Genomic DNA, 16423 nt, shown 5'->3' with positions numbered 1-16423 from the left:
ACCAATCCAATTTTCCATCCCTTGGTGCTTCCACTCAATACATTATGAGCCTTTCATGTCTAATCCTGGTACTTCCCCCACCCTTCATTCAGTCTTCTTCATCTCTGAAAATATCCAATAGTAACAACACCCAGTTGTCTATTCCAGAAACCTCATTGATTTTTCTCTCTTTCTCTCTCAGAAGCCCACATCCAACCCATCTTTAAGACCAATGATTTCCCTTCTAAAGTATAGCTTGAATCTCTATACTTCTCTTCTTTAAAATGACTCACCTGGTCCATGCCACCATCAACCTTTTCCTGGACACTAACGTACTCTCATAATTAATCTTCCCTGTTGCTCTCTTCTCCCCCTTCAATTCATTCCCCATGAAGCAGCCAGAATGACTGTTTTAAAAAAAGAGAAAGGCCGAGACCCGTTTGGCTCAATGGATAGAGCGTCGGCTTGGGGACTGAAAGGTCCTGGGTTCGATTCCAGTCAAGAGCATGTACCTTGGTTGTGGGCATATCCCCAGTAGGGGGTGTGCAAAAGGCAGCTGATCGATGACTCTCTCTCATAGATGTTTCTAACTCTCTATCTCTCTCCCTTCCTCTCTGTACAAAATCAATAAAATATATTTAAAAAAATAAAAATAAAACAAAATAAAATAAAAAAAGAGAGAAGATCGTGTGACTACCTTTAAAATCATTTAATGGATTCTAACTTAAAGATCCATTAGGACAACTCTTATTTAAAATAAAATGGGGAAAAATAACAAGTGTTAGCAAAGATGTGAAATAACTGTAACCCCTTTGCATTGCTGATGGGAATGTAAAAAGGTGCAGTTGTGGAAAAACAGAATTAAAAAGAAAATTGTCATGTGATCAGTAATTCTGCTCCTAAGGATATTCCCAAAAGAATTTAAAGTAGAGAATCAAAAAAGATATTTGCGCCTTGTTGGGGTATATTTAACGCACTATTCACAATAACTGTCTATTGACAAATGAATGGTTAAAGGAAATGTGATAAATACATACAATCAAATATTATTCAGCCTTAAAAAAAAAAAAAAAAAAAAAAAAAAAAAAGTAAATCCTGGCCTGGCCAGGTAGCTCAGTTGGTTCGAGCAGTGTCCTCCACACCAAAAGGTGGTGGGTTTGATTCCTAGTCAGGGTGCATACAGGAAGCAAGGGTTGAGGTTTCTCTCTCACATCTCTCTTTTTCTCTCTCTCTTTATGTTTTCCTGTGTGTTTTAAAAGGAAGCAAATACTATTAGCAAGAACAAAGATAAACCTGGAGGATATTATGCCAGGTAAAATAAATCAGACAAGTACTGTGTGATTTTACTTACATGTCTTGTGCATAGAATAGTTACATTAGGAGAGAGAAAAGATACAATGGTGGTGGCCAAGCACTGTGGTGGGGACGAGTGGGGAGTTATAGTTTGGTGGATTTAAAATTTCAATTTCAAAAGATAAAAATTATTGAGAAGGAGGACAATGATGGCTGCCACAAAAACGTGAATGTAATGCCATTGGACTGTATACTTAAGAATGGTTAAAATGGCAAATTATATGTTATGTACATCACAACACTTAAACGTCCAAAACTCTTACCATGACTTAGGAAGCCTTGCATGATCTAGCCCCGGCCTACCTCTCCGACTTGCCCGCTTAATATTCCTACCCGCCATGCACTGGGAGGGCTCGCTGAACCCACAGGCCTTTGTACCTCAGCTGGTGGCAGCTCAACTACCATCTGCACAGATACTTCCCCTCCCACTCCAACCTTCAGTCCCCTACCTTCTCTGTCACATGCTTCAACTTCATTACATGTCACAGGGGAGTTTATAGTCACATGTAGTAACTTCATTAAGGCAGCCTTATTCCTTAGGAATCAACGAAAAACCTAGGCTACCCTCAGCCACGGGGTCCACCAGGCTTCCTGAAGTAATTAAGTCATAGATGTTGGCAATAACAACTCAGGATGAGTGTGTACTTTCCTGAGTATTTTTGAATTCTCATCACTTGTTTAATCTACTCACCCTAAGAAAGAGACTTCAAACTCTTTTCCCTGGCTCTTAAGTTGTTTTCAAAGAGGTGAGGGGAGACTTTTCAACTTTCAAATTAAAAAATAAATCCCTTTCAGAAGGCTTCCTCTGTCCCTTGCCTTCCATCTTGGGAGGTGTTCTTCAAGGGGGGATTTCTCTGAAATAAAATCGGGACAGATTCCAAGAGAGTTCATGCTTCCAAAACTAAGCACTCTGACTTCTGAGGACATGGCCCAGCCCACTCTTTAATCACTTCTGAGGAAATTCCCCTAGCCTGGGTAAAAGATCATAATATCTTAAGAAGGTTGATGAGCTCATGAACAGTGATTAAATTTAGAAAGCCAAGACACTCCCAGGAACTTTCTCTAAGCTACGCTAATTTTCCATGTGATATATACATTGAAATTTTATGGGAGAAAGTACATCAGGAGATCTCAGATGAAGGGAAACAAAAGAGCTTTCAGAATTACCGAAACACTTAAAATTTGCAAAGGAAGCCAAAGATGTCAGTACTAAAAGATTGTTTGCTTTATATAACAATATTCACAACCAAAATACCCACCATTCTTCTACAAGGTGGAGACGTAATAAAATGAAAATCATATAAAGTGATTTGCATAATTGTATCACTCACTCTGTGTGGGAAGCTATTCCCCAAAGCTCCCTGCAAACACTGGGTCTTCCCACCACCTCTCTCTTGCTGATGTACATATATATATATGCTATTTATTTATTTCTTTGGCTCATAAAACAAAATTTTGAAATTTCAGGGGAAAACGAGCGCTGAAGATGGAAAGTGCTTTCTTTGCCTTGCTCTTTTGCAACTGTATTAATCCTACGCTACTAGAGTCAAGAGAGTCTAGAAAAAAAGAAGAGGGAAAAAAAAAGCGTTTTGTCGATGACAATTGTTTGTAAATGTAGAAAGCAAAAGATTTCCATGTATGGACTTTAAGTGCATTCCATCCAGTGCAGTGTCAAGTTTTGTGCGCGATAAGGCCAGAGCAGGAAGCCACTCGAGGTCAGGAAGGAAGTGCTGTCAAGCTTGGGAGCGGGCAGAGTCGTGCAGGGAGCTGGGCCGGCTCCGAGCCTCAGCTGTGTAACCACTGCCCTATTTTTAAAAGATAAACAGCAGGAATAGCACAAAATCCGTATGGCGGCTACTCCAGCTTCATCCAAACCACACAAAAGGCTCCCTCTTCACCTTTGCCAGGCTTTGCATATTCCCCCAAATAGGCGAAATAACTGTTTCTTCTAGGACACTGGGCTAGAGATGCTTCTGAGGATTTGGTTATGGCCTTTTAGCCAGTATTCACAGCCGGCTCTGAGAACCTCTGGGTATCCTAGCCAATCTCCAAGTGTCACCCCTTTCCTCCCACCCATTCTCAACCCACTACCAGCACCTCTTTGCTGAGAAAAAAAAATCCTCAGCAAAGGATGTGGCATCCCAAATTAACAATCATTTAGTAATTAACAATAGTAAGAGAAAATTCTCACCTTGATAATGAGTCTACAGACATGTCTAAAACAGTCAGTCAACAGAACTCACTAGGCTGAAGACCTTGACAGTGCTTTTCAGAGTTCATTTCCAAATCAACAAGCATTTCCTGGGTGCTCATCACTTGCTAAGCATTGTGCTGGACATTGGGTTCCCAAAGATGAATCTGCTGCCCTGGCCCTCATGGAGTATACTGTATAGACTGTTACTCCTTTTTTTTTTTCTTAAACATATTTTATTGATTTTTTACAGAGAGGAAGAGAGAGGGACAGAAAGCCAGAAACATCGAAGAGAGAGAAACATCGATCAGCTGCCTCTTGCACACCCCCCACTGGGGATGCGCAGGCAACCAAGGTACATGCCCTTGTCCGGAATCAAACCTGGGACCCCTCAGTCTGCAGGCCGACACTACATCCACTGAGCCAAACTGGTTTCAGCCTGTTACTCCTTTTTAAAGATACTAATACTTGGCGTGCATTGTGCCAGGGCAGTGATAATGGTATGAAATGGGCCCAACAGAAAGACTGATGAGGGGGTCCTAATCCAACCAGGCTCACGAATGGGGTGGGACCAAGAGACATTCCAGGGTATTTCCCAAAGGAGGTGGGAAGAAAAGCAAGAACAGAAGGGAAGTGTGTTCCCAGGCTACCATCAGAGGTAGTAAAAATTATACAGAAAAACAAGGACCGTACATCCCAGTCTTCACCTCTCCACGTCAGGATACTGGCAACAGAACAATGTTCTATATCTCAGCCTGGGTGGTCTTGTATAATTACTTGTCAAGCTACATGTAGATGTTTTTTGTACTTTAATATTTGTTTTATTTTATAATTTAAATGTTTTTTTAAAAAATAGGACACTAGGGTTTTTGTTGTTGTTTTTTTAAATGAGAGGATTCAAAATGAAGAGGCAATCACCCTACAGGTCAAAAACCAAAAATACGATGTCAAGGAATCTGTCCAGATCCACACATATGTGTGTCATACGTCCCTGAATAAACAAGAGAGCCAGGCAGGTAGTCTTAGTCATCTCTTCACTTAAAGCTGCTCATCTTATTGTTTGAGGTCAAAGCTTCTACATTCAAAAACATCCTGTTGACCTGCCACAGGAAATGCAAAATGCTGTCAGAAAGTGTCCCTTTCCTTATAACCGTATAGCAGAGATGTCTGAGGGGAGAGGAAGCGCAGCAGAGAGCCAGGGAAGGGAGAAAAACATCTCCATCCACCATGTTTCCAGAGAGAAATGGGAAAAACCACTGAATTTGAGCACATAGAAAAGTTTACTTGCTCATTAGTGTAGTCACTGTATTCATTATTTTGAATCTCGTCAAAATATTGTGAAGAGATCCCTTGGTGCATGGGGTTTACATAGGAATGCGGGCTTTGCCGAGGGGAGTTACAGAAAGCAGGGGCCACAGTTCATGCGGTCACCATAAGCTGGCCCAGTCTGTTGCCTTTCTAGGTTGGGTGCTCACCTCACCCAGTAGCCTCTGCTCAGGCTGAGCCTCTGAGAGCTACCGGAAGCCCCAAATCCAGCAACTTCTCTCTGATGCAGGCTGGGCTATAACTTGCTCTGTTCCATTAGGGCTCTCCATCCCTGACCCCCAGCTCCTTCTTTTTATACCCTGCTCTCCCTATTAGGGGATACTTCCTTTATGGGATACTCCCTTTGCATGATTTGGGAGGACAGCCCTGTCTCCCTTGCCTTTACTCCAATATTTTTCTCCTTCATTAAAGGCATTGGTTTTTCTCGGCTGACCGGGGCCAATATCATTTCTGCAGGAAGCTTCCCTCACATCCATCAGTCCACTTGGGCATTATAGCTCCTTGTTCAATCTCCCTTCAGTACATTATTTTATTTGCCTGGCAAGCTGCACATTCATTGCATTTATTGCCATGAAACTGAAAGTTCTGTAAGGATATTTACCAACTCTATCTTGTCCACCACTGATTCTCAGCTCTTAGGGTAGTGATCAGCATTTTTCGAACGACTAATAAATGAAACTATCTAGTTTCATCTCCTGATCTTTACAAGACCCAGGAGCCCCTTGGTAACAAACCTACATAGACACTGTCCACATGTTGGGTCCAGGCATGGATGTACAGGCCAGCCTCCTAGACCAGAGGACCTGGAAAAGAGGATATAGTGATAGGAACAACAAAGCTTTTTTTAAAAAAAAAAAATTTTTATTGGTTATGGTATCACATAATTGTCCTCATCCCCCTATAACAAAGCTTTTGAGAGCCTAATTGTCACAAAGGAGGAAAGGCTGGGCATCCCAGGACACCTTTAGTACCAGGGTACAAGTATTCCTGTGACATGGGCGAAGGAATGGAGTGGAGGGGAGAGACACAAACAGAAGACACTCTCCTCTCTGCTGATGCCATGCAGAGCATCCGAGAAGTGGAGGCACGTGGAACAGAAGCTCCAGGTACCACTCCAGAGGCTTGCACAGGGCATCACTTCTGGGCATCTAGCCCAGCTCAGCCTCAACCTAGTTGAGCAGGGTGGCTGAGGACATGGCCGAGGACAGCCGGGCAGAGCTGGCTGCAGATGTGCAGTCCACTGCTCAGCTTATATGTGAAACAGGGTTCCTAGGAACTCTAGAGAAAGATGGGGTGATGGTCTTTTCATTTGGCAGATGGGAGACTAGGATGTTATAGACTTAGTAGCAAACTTCAGGGACATTTGGACTTTAGGTACAATATTTTCTTTAATCCTCTCCACAATCTTTAAACATTAATCCCATTTTACAGATGAGGAAACTAAGGCCTGGGAAAGTTAAGACACTAGCTCACAGTCAAGGACAGAGCAACAGCAGAGCTAATATTCAAACCCAGTGTGACTTCCAAGGCTCAATGTTCCCAAGAATCCATCTCCCACAGGCCCCTTAGAACTATAACCTGCAAATGCTATAGGGTCCCACCATGTCATACTTCCATCTGCAAACTTATTTTACCAAAATTTTTATTATCATTTAATGGAATATATAAATAAGAATATATCAGATTTGGGGGAAATTAACATCAGTGAAATCAGAGGACAAGAGATCCTGAAGCCATAAGAAGAGAAAGGGGAGGGGGGAGGGGGAGAGAAGGCCGGGGAGTGGGGGAAGGGAGTGCTTTGACATTTAAATTCACAGGTCCATTTGTTTCCACAGATAGATCATTACTGGATATCAGATTCCTAAGCCCTGCCTAATGCACCACACTGTACATCAGGAATACAAAGTATTTTTCAGAAATTGTGTTTTGAAAACCGTCTCTGCCCACTGAGATTTACAATTTGGGCCCCTATTGATGTATAGACTTCCTTAGTCCTACTGGTGTTTAATTCTGGCAATATTCTCATGCACTGACATTTTGGCTCAAAAAATCAAAGTGGATCTCAAGTTTCAAAGACCCAAGAGAAAAAGGTCACAATTTGAACACACCACTATTTATTGTTGGACGAACAATATTTAATCTGTCAAATTAAGCTTTGATTTTCATATTCCTCAGTGAAGCAAGTACAATATTTTATCAGTGTTCTTTCTTTCAGTGTATTTTCAGTGCTTTAGCCAACAGCACACATATTTAAAGCAAAGAAAGTAAAATATATGGAGTCATTAGTCTGTCTTTATTTTCCAACTTAAATCGTTAATCACATATTAGCAAACTGGTGTGGATGTATAGACTGTTCATAGGGATTTATATAATATTTATATTATATAAAGATACTTCAAAGATTTATATTATTTTCTTTAAAACATGCCTGAAAAACACCACCACCACCATAAAAATGGGTGCCTAGGGTGGTGAAGGCCTAGGGCAGGGGGCGGAGGTAGGTGAGGTCAATGGGGGACAAAGGGACATATGTAATGCTTTCAACAATAAAGATTTTTTTTAATGGGGGGCAAAGAAGCCTAAGAGTCCAATTAGATGGCAGGTCAGCTGCACTGCTACACCATTTACTGCAGAAAATAGTTGCTCAACATTTACTGTTCCAATGTAAATATCACCAATTTACTTTCCCCCCTATTTTTTAAGGTATAATTTACATACAATAAAGCTCCCCCCTTTTTAGTGTAAAGTTGGATGAATTTTGGCAATGGTATACACTTGTACAACTACCAGGCACAGACTGGCACAATAGTTTTTTGCCATTTCTAAGATTTCATATAAATTAAACCATACATTGTGTTTTTCTAAAGTGCCTATACAGCTGAAACCGGTTTGGCTCAATGGTAGAGCGTCGGTCTGCGGACTGAAAGGTCCCAGGTTCGATTCCGGTCAGGGGCATGTACATTGGTTGCGGGCACATTCCCAGTAGGGGGTGTGCAAGAGGCAGCTGATTGATGTTTCTCTCTCATCGATGTTTCTAGCTCTCTATCTCTCTCCCTTCCTCTCTGTGAAAAATCAATAAAATATATTTAAAAAATAAAAAAACAAAAAAGTAAAAAAAATAAAGTGCCTATACAATTTTGCATTCCCACCAGCAATGTATGAGAGTTCCATCTTCTCTCTATATTTAAGATTTTAAAATTAATATCTAGCAAGAGGAAGGGGAAGGGAGAGAGAGAGGGAAACATTCATTCAAGAGTATAACATTGATCAGCTGCCTCCTGCACGCCCGCTACCGGGGGTCAAGACCACAACCTGGGCACGTGCCCTAACCAGGAATCCAAGCTTTTAGTACATGGGATGACGCCCAAGCAACTGAGCCACACTGGCCAGGGCCAGTGCCTCTATATCCTATCCCACACGTGGCATTGGCAGGTCCATTTGTTTCCACAGATAGATCATTATTTTAATATTAGCAATTCTAGAGGTTGGTATCACTGTAATTAGTCTCTGTGTGCCATGAGATGAAAGAGATGGGAAATCGCTGATTTAGCCCCCCACCCCGCCCCCCACCCCGCCATAAACAAAGCCTATGGATCACTGATCAGGTCCAAGACACTTCGAATGAATGGACTCAGTGCTTCATCGTGTGGCTGTGCGTTCTCTCTTCTACAAGCCCCAGGTGTTAAAATCAAGGAAGAAGTTGGGGAAAACTGGCAGTTGGCTGAGCTTCTGCCAGAATTTCTGAAGTTCAAATTTTGGCTTTAAACTCTTCACATCAATACTTTGGTCCATTGCTAAATAGGAAAATAAAATAAAATAAAATAAAATAAAATAAAATAAAATAAAATAAAATAAAATAAAATAAAATAAAATAAAATAAAATAAAATAAAATAACATAACATAACATAAAATAAAATAAAATAAAATAAAAAAGTTGCAATTTGGCAGACATAGAGATTCGATGTGGAGTACAAACAGGATGATCTGTCACTTTCAGGGAACATAAAGCCCTACAACGGACATTAAGCAGCAGTTTGGGGGCCTAGATGGCAGGCAGAGATCAAAGAAACACGCTCTCTGCTATTAGGGAAATTATTCTTACATAAAATTAACATGGATATGTTTATCCTTATTTTGAACACAGCTTTGTTTGTACTGAAAAGTAAGGAGAAATTAGCCAAGCAGTGGGTGTCATTGTTCCATTTCATCGCAGGGGAAAGCTTTACTCAGATATCAAGGTTAACTCATTCTCCAGTCAGCTGTCAGTTTGTAACAGTCTCTCTCTCTTTTTTTTTTTTTTTAATATATTTTATTGATTTTTTTACAGAGAAGAAGAGAGAGAGATGGAGAGTTAGAAACACTGATGAGAGAGAATCATCGATCAGCTGCCCACTAGGAATGTGCCCGCAACCAAGGTACATGCCCTTGACCGGAATCGAACCCGGGACCTTCCAGTCCCCTGGCCGACACTCTATCCAGCTTCAGCTGTTACAGTCTCTTGAAGTCGTCTCTCAAATGCTTCCATCTGTATTGCCTTATTTATTTCTATATTTTACCTTCTCAATTAGGTTTATTTTCATTGAAGATGGTTTTATGTGTGTGTATTCTGTACATAAGTTTGTGTACACACATGCACACATGCATGTCAATTCTCATTATGCTCAGTAGTTGTGTCCTAAAAAGTCACTGTGAGCAATGAATTAGCGGATATTATCATTGCTCCTTGGGGACATACAGTAAGGTTCTCCTGAGACTCTGGTCACAATGACCTGAGTCAAAACGAGTAAAAAGAAATTAGTTTCAGCCCTGCCTGGGTGGTTCAGCTGGCTGGAGTGAACCCAAAATGTTTAGGGTTCGATTCCTGGTCGGGGCACATATGGGAGGCAACCGATGGATATTTCTCTTTCACATTGATGTTTCTCTCTCTTTCTCTCCCCTTCCCTCCCTTTCCAAAATCAATGAACATATCCTAAAGTGAGGATTCAAAAGAAGAAAGAGAAACCAATTTTACCATAGGCTAATAATCTAAACAAGTATTAAGTTGCTATGCCATCTCATCAATGGTAGAACGAAAGGGCGTTACATTAAAATTTTTTAAAATATATTTTATTGATTTTTACAGAAAGGAAAGGAGAGGGATAGAGAGTTAGAAACAGCAATGAGAGAGAAACACTGATCAACTGCCTCCTGCACACCCCACACTAGGGATGTGCCCACAACCAAGGTACATGCCTTGACTGGAATCAAACCTGGGAGCTTTCAGTCCACAGGCTGACGCTCTATCCACTGAGCCAAACCAGTCAGGGCATTACATTAAATTTTGCATGCATATGTATACATAGGAGGAGAGGCGGGATGATAAAAGTGAGAAGAAAATCTGGAGCTTGAAAGCCTTACGCACTGAAGGACCAGCAGAGATGAGGCCACCAAGCTCAGCCAGAACGATTGCTGCTTTGGTTTCCCCAGCAAAGGGTGTCCTCCCATAGGAGCGCCGAGGGGACCACAGGCAAAGCTTACTGTCTCACGTGTGTTGGATTCCCGTTCTGATTCCAGCCAGCAGGAAAAGCTCCCAATCCTTTCTGGTTCTCCAGAGCTCAACTCTGAGTAAAGTACCTGCTTGCTTTTAAGATTCGAACATCAGAGTCTGTAAAAAATCTGGGCCTGACACCTCTCAATTTACCCCAAGAGAAGGTGAGCCCAGGCAGGTCCTGTGGTTATGCCGGCACCTAGGCCAGCAGCTGTCCAGGTAAGAGCACTTCCAAAGCCCTCCCAGAGATGTGAGCTGGGCTGTTTCCATACATGGTCTCATTGAATCCAAATATTCTCTTTTCCTACTTAGTAAAATAAAATGCAGGCAAAGTATCTCAAAGGCACAGAAAGTAAAGTGTATCTCTTCATTAACTCCCTACACCAAGTAGCTTCCTGAATTGTTTCCCATTGATACCTCCATTGCACAGATGAGGAAACTGAGTCCCAGAAAGCCTGTCCAGTACGAAAGCTGATAAGTGGCTGAGCTGCAGTGGCCCCAAGGCTGCTTTAATCCCACTACAGGGTACACACTCAATTAGGAGAGTATCCTGAATGTGGAGTGGTCATCAAAACTGGTGACTTACATAAGACATCAATATTGGTCATTTTAAAACATCTTACACATGATTTTGTTGTGTGTCCCTCTTCAGATACTAAAACATAGAAAGCCCCACGGTTGGACAGCATTTAGCTGAATTTAAATAGCATTGAGATGGACTGGCCAGTGTGATTCAGTGGTTGAGCATCAACCTATGAACCAGGAGGTCACAGTGCAATTCCTGGTCAGGGCATGTGCCCAGGTTGTGGGCTCAATCCCCAATGTGGGGTATGCAGGAGGCACCCGATCAATGATTCTCATGCATCATTGATGTTCTATCTCTCCCTTTCCCTTCTTCTCAGAAATCAATAAAAATATATTTTAAAAAATAAATAGCAATGGGATGCAGACATTTAGGGTTGTATTACTACTTGGATTTTGTTGTTTTTTGTTAACCTTATCACCATCCCAAGGTTTTCATACTTTCAGGGTGCAAAAGGAGGACTTTTTAATTGTTATAGAAACTGTCATTTTATAAGCTCCTCAGCATTTACCAATATTCTAAAGGGTTAGCTTGCTCCCACTCCTTATCAGATCCTCTTTTTTACTGTATAACCTCTGCTGATTCACAAAGAGCAAGGAATGTATAAAGAAAACTTGCTTTCAGGGCTCTTACTTTGAAGGGAAAATGCTCAAATCAATTCAACTCTGTTTGCAAAGAAAACTTCAAAGCCTTTAAGAAAGTACCTCCCTTTTATTCGCTTTGTTAGACTTGTTCCTCTACTTAAAGGTAAAAAAGATGAAAGAAAGTTAATCCTCCATAAATTCTCCCTCCTGTTATGCAGAGGTTCAATACAATACCTTTTTGCTTAGTAATTCTAACAGAAACAGATAGGCAAGAGCCAGTAATTAGCAGAGCTGCAAGCTGCCATTGTTTTAAGTGGGTATCCAGACATACCCTTACCTCAGGATTCCTATCAAGTCTAAATATATGGTCCTCTCCATCTCATGGTGTCTCATTCTTGGTTATTCTGACTTTTCATAAAAGCACCCCAGAAGTTGCCATAGAAATTTTTTTAAAATTAATCCAATCTTTTGTTTCTAGGAAATCATTTCAAAGCAAAGATGAAATGTTCCTTCTTATTTTTCTTAAAATTGCTACCACTTATGTAAACCACTCCTCATCAATACTTAGGATTGTAAAATGCACCTGTAAAAACAAAAAAAACTCCTCTATATCATGATAATTTCTAGTTTAGGATAAACTTCCAAAAATCCCAAATATGTTAGTCTTTGCTTATTTTATACTAGAGGCCCAGTGCATGAATTTGTGCCTGAGTGGGATTCAGCTGGCCTGCCCCAATCAAGGCCATTGGGCCAGGCCAGCTGGGAGGAGGAGCCCCGGTGGTGGCCAGCCAACACGCCTCCTGGTTGAACTCCTGATCAAACTCTGGGTGGAGGGGACAATTTGCATTTTAGCCTTTTATTATATAGGATTACTAGGTGAAAAATCCTCAGCTTGGTTGAAAAACTCTTAAATATTTCAAAAGGATGCTCTTCTGGGTCTCCAAAACCTTAAGGCCTAGCTATTCTATGGCATTATAGGCCTGAATATTATATTCTCAAAGCTTCATTCTTTGGCACATAGATATATAACTGTTCACCCATTTTCCCAGTAATTGGCCTAATGCAGAATCAGAAGTTTTAAGAGTTAACATTCCCATTGTTGAATGAAATGGCAATAAGACTCAAAATTCCTTCCAACGACATGCAAATGATTTTCTGAAATAATTGAGAAGGAGGGAATGGGGAAGTATCTCTACTTTTCAAATTCTATAGAGGCATCTTCCCTGGTGTCATTGTCATACTCTGGGCCCAACCAAGTCCCTTTCTACACGTCAGTTCTAATCCTGGTCATCTTCCCAAAACCCAAATCTGAAGGTCATTCTCCTGCTCAAACCTTTCACAGCTTCTCAAAGCATCTAGGGTATAATCGGAGCACCTGGTCATATATTACAGTGCTTATCTCACATTTGACCGGACTGGGTAGTTGGTTACCCTCCTCCCTAACTCATTGGTCACATGCATACTGTCCTCCGCTTGATTTTCTGAGCCCAGAATGCTTTTTTCCTCACAAAACCTTAATGCCAGTATGACCCCCTCTGCCTGCAACACCCTCCTGCTATCCTGGTCTGGTTAATTCTGACTTAACTTTCAAGTTTCAGCTTCAGTACTCCTCCTTCCAAAAAGCCATGCATGCATGGTTCTATCATACACCTGTTCTATATCGCTGTGTGGTGCATTACAGTTTCTTGTTTCTTTCTCACCAAACTATCAGCTTCATCATGGCAGGAATTCTGCCAGTCTTGCTCAGTGCTTGGCTGAGAATGCAGCCCCTAATACTGCATAGCACTGGCAGTACATTGCTGACCTGCAAACATGCTCAAGATGCATTGGGCAGTGAGAAAGGCATGTTTCCACATAGAATTTATGGCATTATTCTATTTTGTAGAGGAAAATGTTCTCTGAAAAGAAATCTCAAAGGACAAATACCAACATGATAACTGAAACAGTCAGCCTATGTACTAAGGGGATGCAGTTATCTGTCTTTTTGCTTTTATTTTTGTTTATCAATGCTCTCTGAAATTATGAGGCATGAGCATTTTTTTTCTGTAATAATAATAATGAAAAACAAAGAAGACTTTTATAGAAAAGTAATTAGGAAATGCAAAATTTTGAGCTGCAAATATCTGTTATTTCAGAATGTGCAAGCTTCCCCAAAAACAGACTTCAGAGTTAATTTGTTAAATCTACAAAAATAAGAGAATTTACTCAACTCCTGACTCTTGAGTTCAAGGATTGGAATTCTCAAAGTTCACTGTTACCTTCTGCTTGTATTAAAAAGGAAAATATTGCTGCTTCCCTAGAAACAGTTTTTGTTTTTCAATGTTGGTGTTATCTGTACTCAATTTTTCCTCTTTTCATTAAATCTGTATGTTTTGGAAGAATTCTTTAAGTACTCTCAGATAGACTTCACCTTCAAGTTATTTTTCTTATACTGATTGACTAGGTCTCACAATATTCCCAAGCAAGACAAGACCAAGCATACCGTAGCCCTTCTCACTATGCGGATCTATTGTTCAGGCCATTGGGATGTTAATCAGGCTGAGACAATCATATATTTAGTCTGCTTTTGTGCTTGTTCAATGCCAACATCTTAATTTCAAGAACAGCATGACTTATCAGTTGTGTGTGAAAACCACTTCACAGCATATAGATGATCTTTGCTTTTTTTCCAGATCCTCTCAGAAATCTCAGCTTCCTGGTTTCTCACCTCCCCTCAACCTCTAAGGAAAACAACAGGTTTTTTTGGCAGTAAGTACTTTGTGGGGAGGGGAAGGAGTGAGACATGGGTCCTATGGCTACTGACTGTAAATGATTGAGAAGGTTAACCACATACCCACTAGCACCATTAACACATTAACCCTCTGGCCAATTTCTCTTGGCACCTAGAGGAGAATGGTGTTTGCAAAACTGTAACAGAAACCCAGCTAAGTTTAGGAAATGGGAAATAAAAGGGAGTGTAGGCAATCAGCTAAGGGAAAGGCTTTATGAAAGATGACTTAGCTTCTTAAGAGTGGTAAAATGAAAGAGTTGGAAAGGAAATAGCAAAGGCAGATGGCAAACATTCCCCTTGTAATTTCCCCAGGCTTCTTACAGAAGTTGCTTTCAATAAAAATGTAGTTTGGAATAGTCTTTGGGCCCTACTGTAATGCTCAGAAGATGGGAGTTGAGAACAGTTCCAAACCTGAATTCGAGAATGAAATACTCTTTCTAGAAAGAAAAAAAAATGAAGAGAAATCTAAACATTATGAAAAAGAATCAATGGTGGATATTTCAAAAAGGATATAGTCCTTAGAAGATGAACCAAAATCCTCATTTCTCAAGTAACGGAAGCCAAACGACCTTTAAATTGTTTCAAATGAATAAAGATTGACTTAAGATAGCTAAAAAGATGTTTTAAATGAAAATTCCATCTTCAGGAAAGCCAGAAACAGCTTTTACAAGAAACTGAAGAATGGAACAAACAAGTGAGTGAATTTAATAAACAGAAAATAACATCTGAAGACTCCAAAATATCTGTAAAACAAGTTCTATGTGATAAAATCAGATCAAATTTCTGAATGAATACTTGCTAAAGATGCAATATTGGACTGCTGTGCTTGGAGAAGACTTAACGGATGAAAACTGGAATGGAACTGAAGAATGATTCAGAAAATAGTGCACTCTTAGGGTATCAACCCCCCACCCCACCCCCCCAAAAAAAAGAACTTTGAAGAAGTTGAGTCATGCTGCTAGTGTTTTTAAGACTTCTTTAAAAACCCTAGAAGAAAAACAAAGTCAAATATACACTATGTAACTGAAGTAGATAAAAAAAAAAAAAGGGCTTACAGAGTGTATTAAAAATCTCCAGACTTGCCTGCCAGCATGGCTCAGTGGTTGAGCGTTGACTTATGAACCAGGAGGTCACGGTTCAATTTCTGGTCAGGGCACATGCCTGGGTTTCAGGCTCAATCCTCAATGTGAGGCATGCAGGAGACAGCCAATCAATGATTCTCTCTCCTTATTGATGTTTCTCTCTCTCTTTCTCTCTCTCTGAAATAAATGTATATTTCAAAAACAAAACCTCCAGACTGAACAGCATCTCTGCAGTGAGAAAATGAACATCTTGGAAATGAGAATCAAAAGCTTCAGCACAAACTTACAGTAATGACTGAGCTGTGTCTAGGAAATGAAATGATATTTCACAGGAAGTTGACAGTAGAAGAAAATAACTGGTTAAAGAAAGAGGAAAAACTTTCTAAAGCAGATGAAAAGCTAGGTCAGCCTTTAGCTGAAGTGCTGGAGACCAATAGAAAGTGAGCCAAAGATCTTGAAGAATTGGAAAGAACCATTCATTCTTATCAAGGGCAGATTATTTCCCATGAGAAAAAATTCACATGATAAGTGGTTGACAGCTCAGACTACTAAAAAAAAAAACCTCAATGATTTAAAGAAAGAAAATTCTTCCCTAGCCAGTTTGGCTTAGTGAATAGCCTGCAGATTGAAGGTTTGTAGGTTTGATTCTGGTCAAGGGAACATGCCTCGGTTGCAGGTTTGATCCCTAGCCCCCGAGGTGCATGCTGAAGGCAACCAAGGGATGTCTCTTTCTCATCGATGTTTCTCTTTCTTTGCCTCTCCCTCTCCCTTCCACTCTCTCTAAAAATCAATGGGAAAAGTGTCCTTGGGTGAGGATTAATAAAAAATAAAAAATAAAAATAAAAGTTTTTTTTTAAAGAAAGAAAATTCTTACATCAGACAAAAATTAACTAAAACAGCACTTAAATTTAAACTTTTAGGAAAAGATCCTTATGCACTTGATGTTCCAGATACAGCATTTGGCAGAGAGCATTCCTCATACTGTCCCTCACCATTGAGTAGATCTTAATCTGAAAGGAGAGCTATT

General features: G+C 40.4%; 1 pseudogene; it reads left to right on the top strand.

Moving 5' to 3' along the window:
• Positions 1 to 14700: 14700 nt before the first annotated feature.
• On the top strand, positions 14701 to 15337 carry LOC118718566 (annotated as a pseudogene).
• The last annotated feature ends 1086 nt before the right edge of the window (positions 15338 to 16423 follow it).

This window comes from Pipistrellus kuhlii, unplaced genomic scaffold (genome assembly GCF_014108245.1).
Source record: "Pipistrellus kuhlii isolate mPipKuh1 unplaced genomic scaffold, mPipKuh1.p scaffold_m20_p_14, whole genome shotgun sequence".
NCBI lineage: Eukaryota > Metazoa > Chordata > Mammalia > Chiroptera > Vespertilionidae > Pipistrellus > Pipistrellus kuhlii.
Note: the sequence above shows the minus strand (reverse complement) of the source record. Positions and strands in the feature narration are given on the sequence as shown.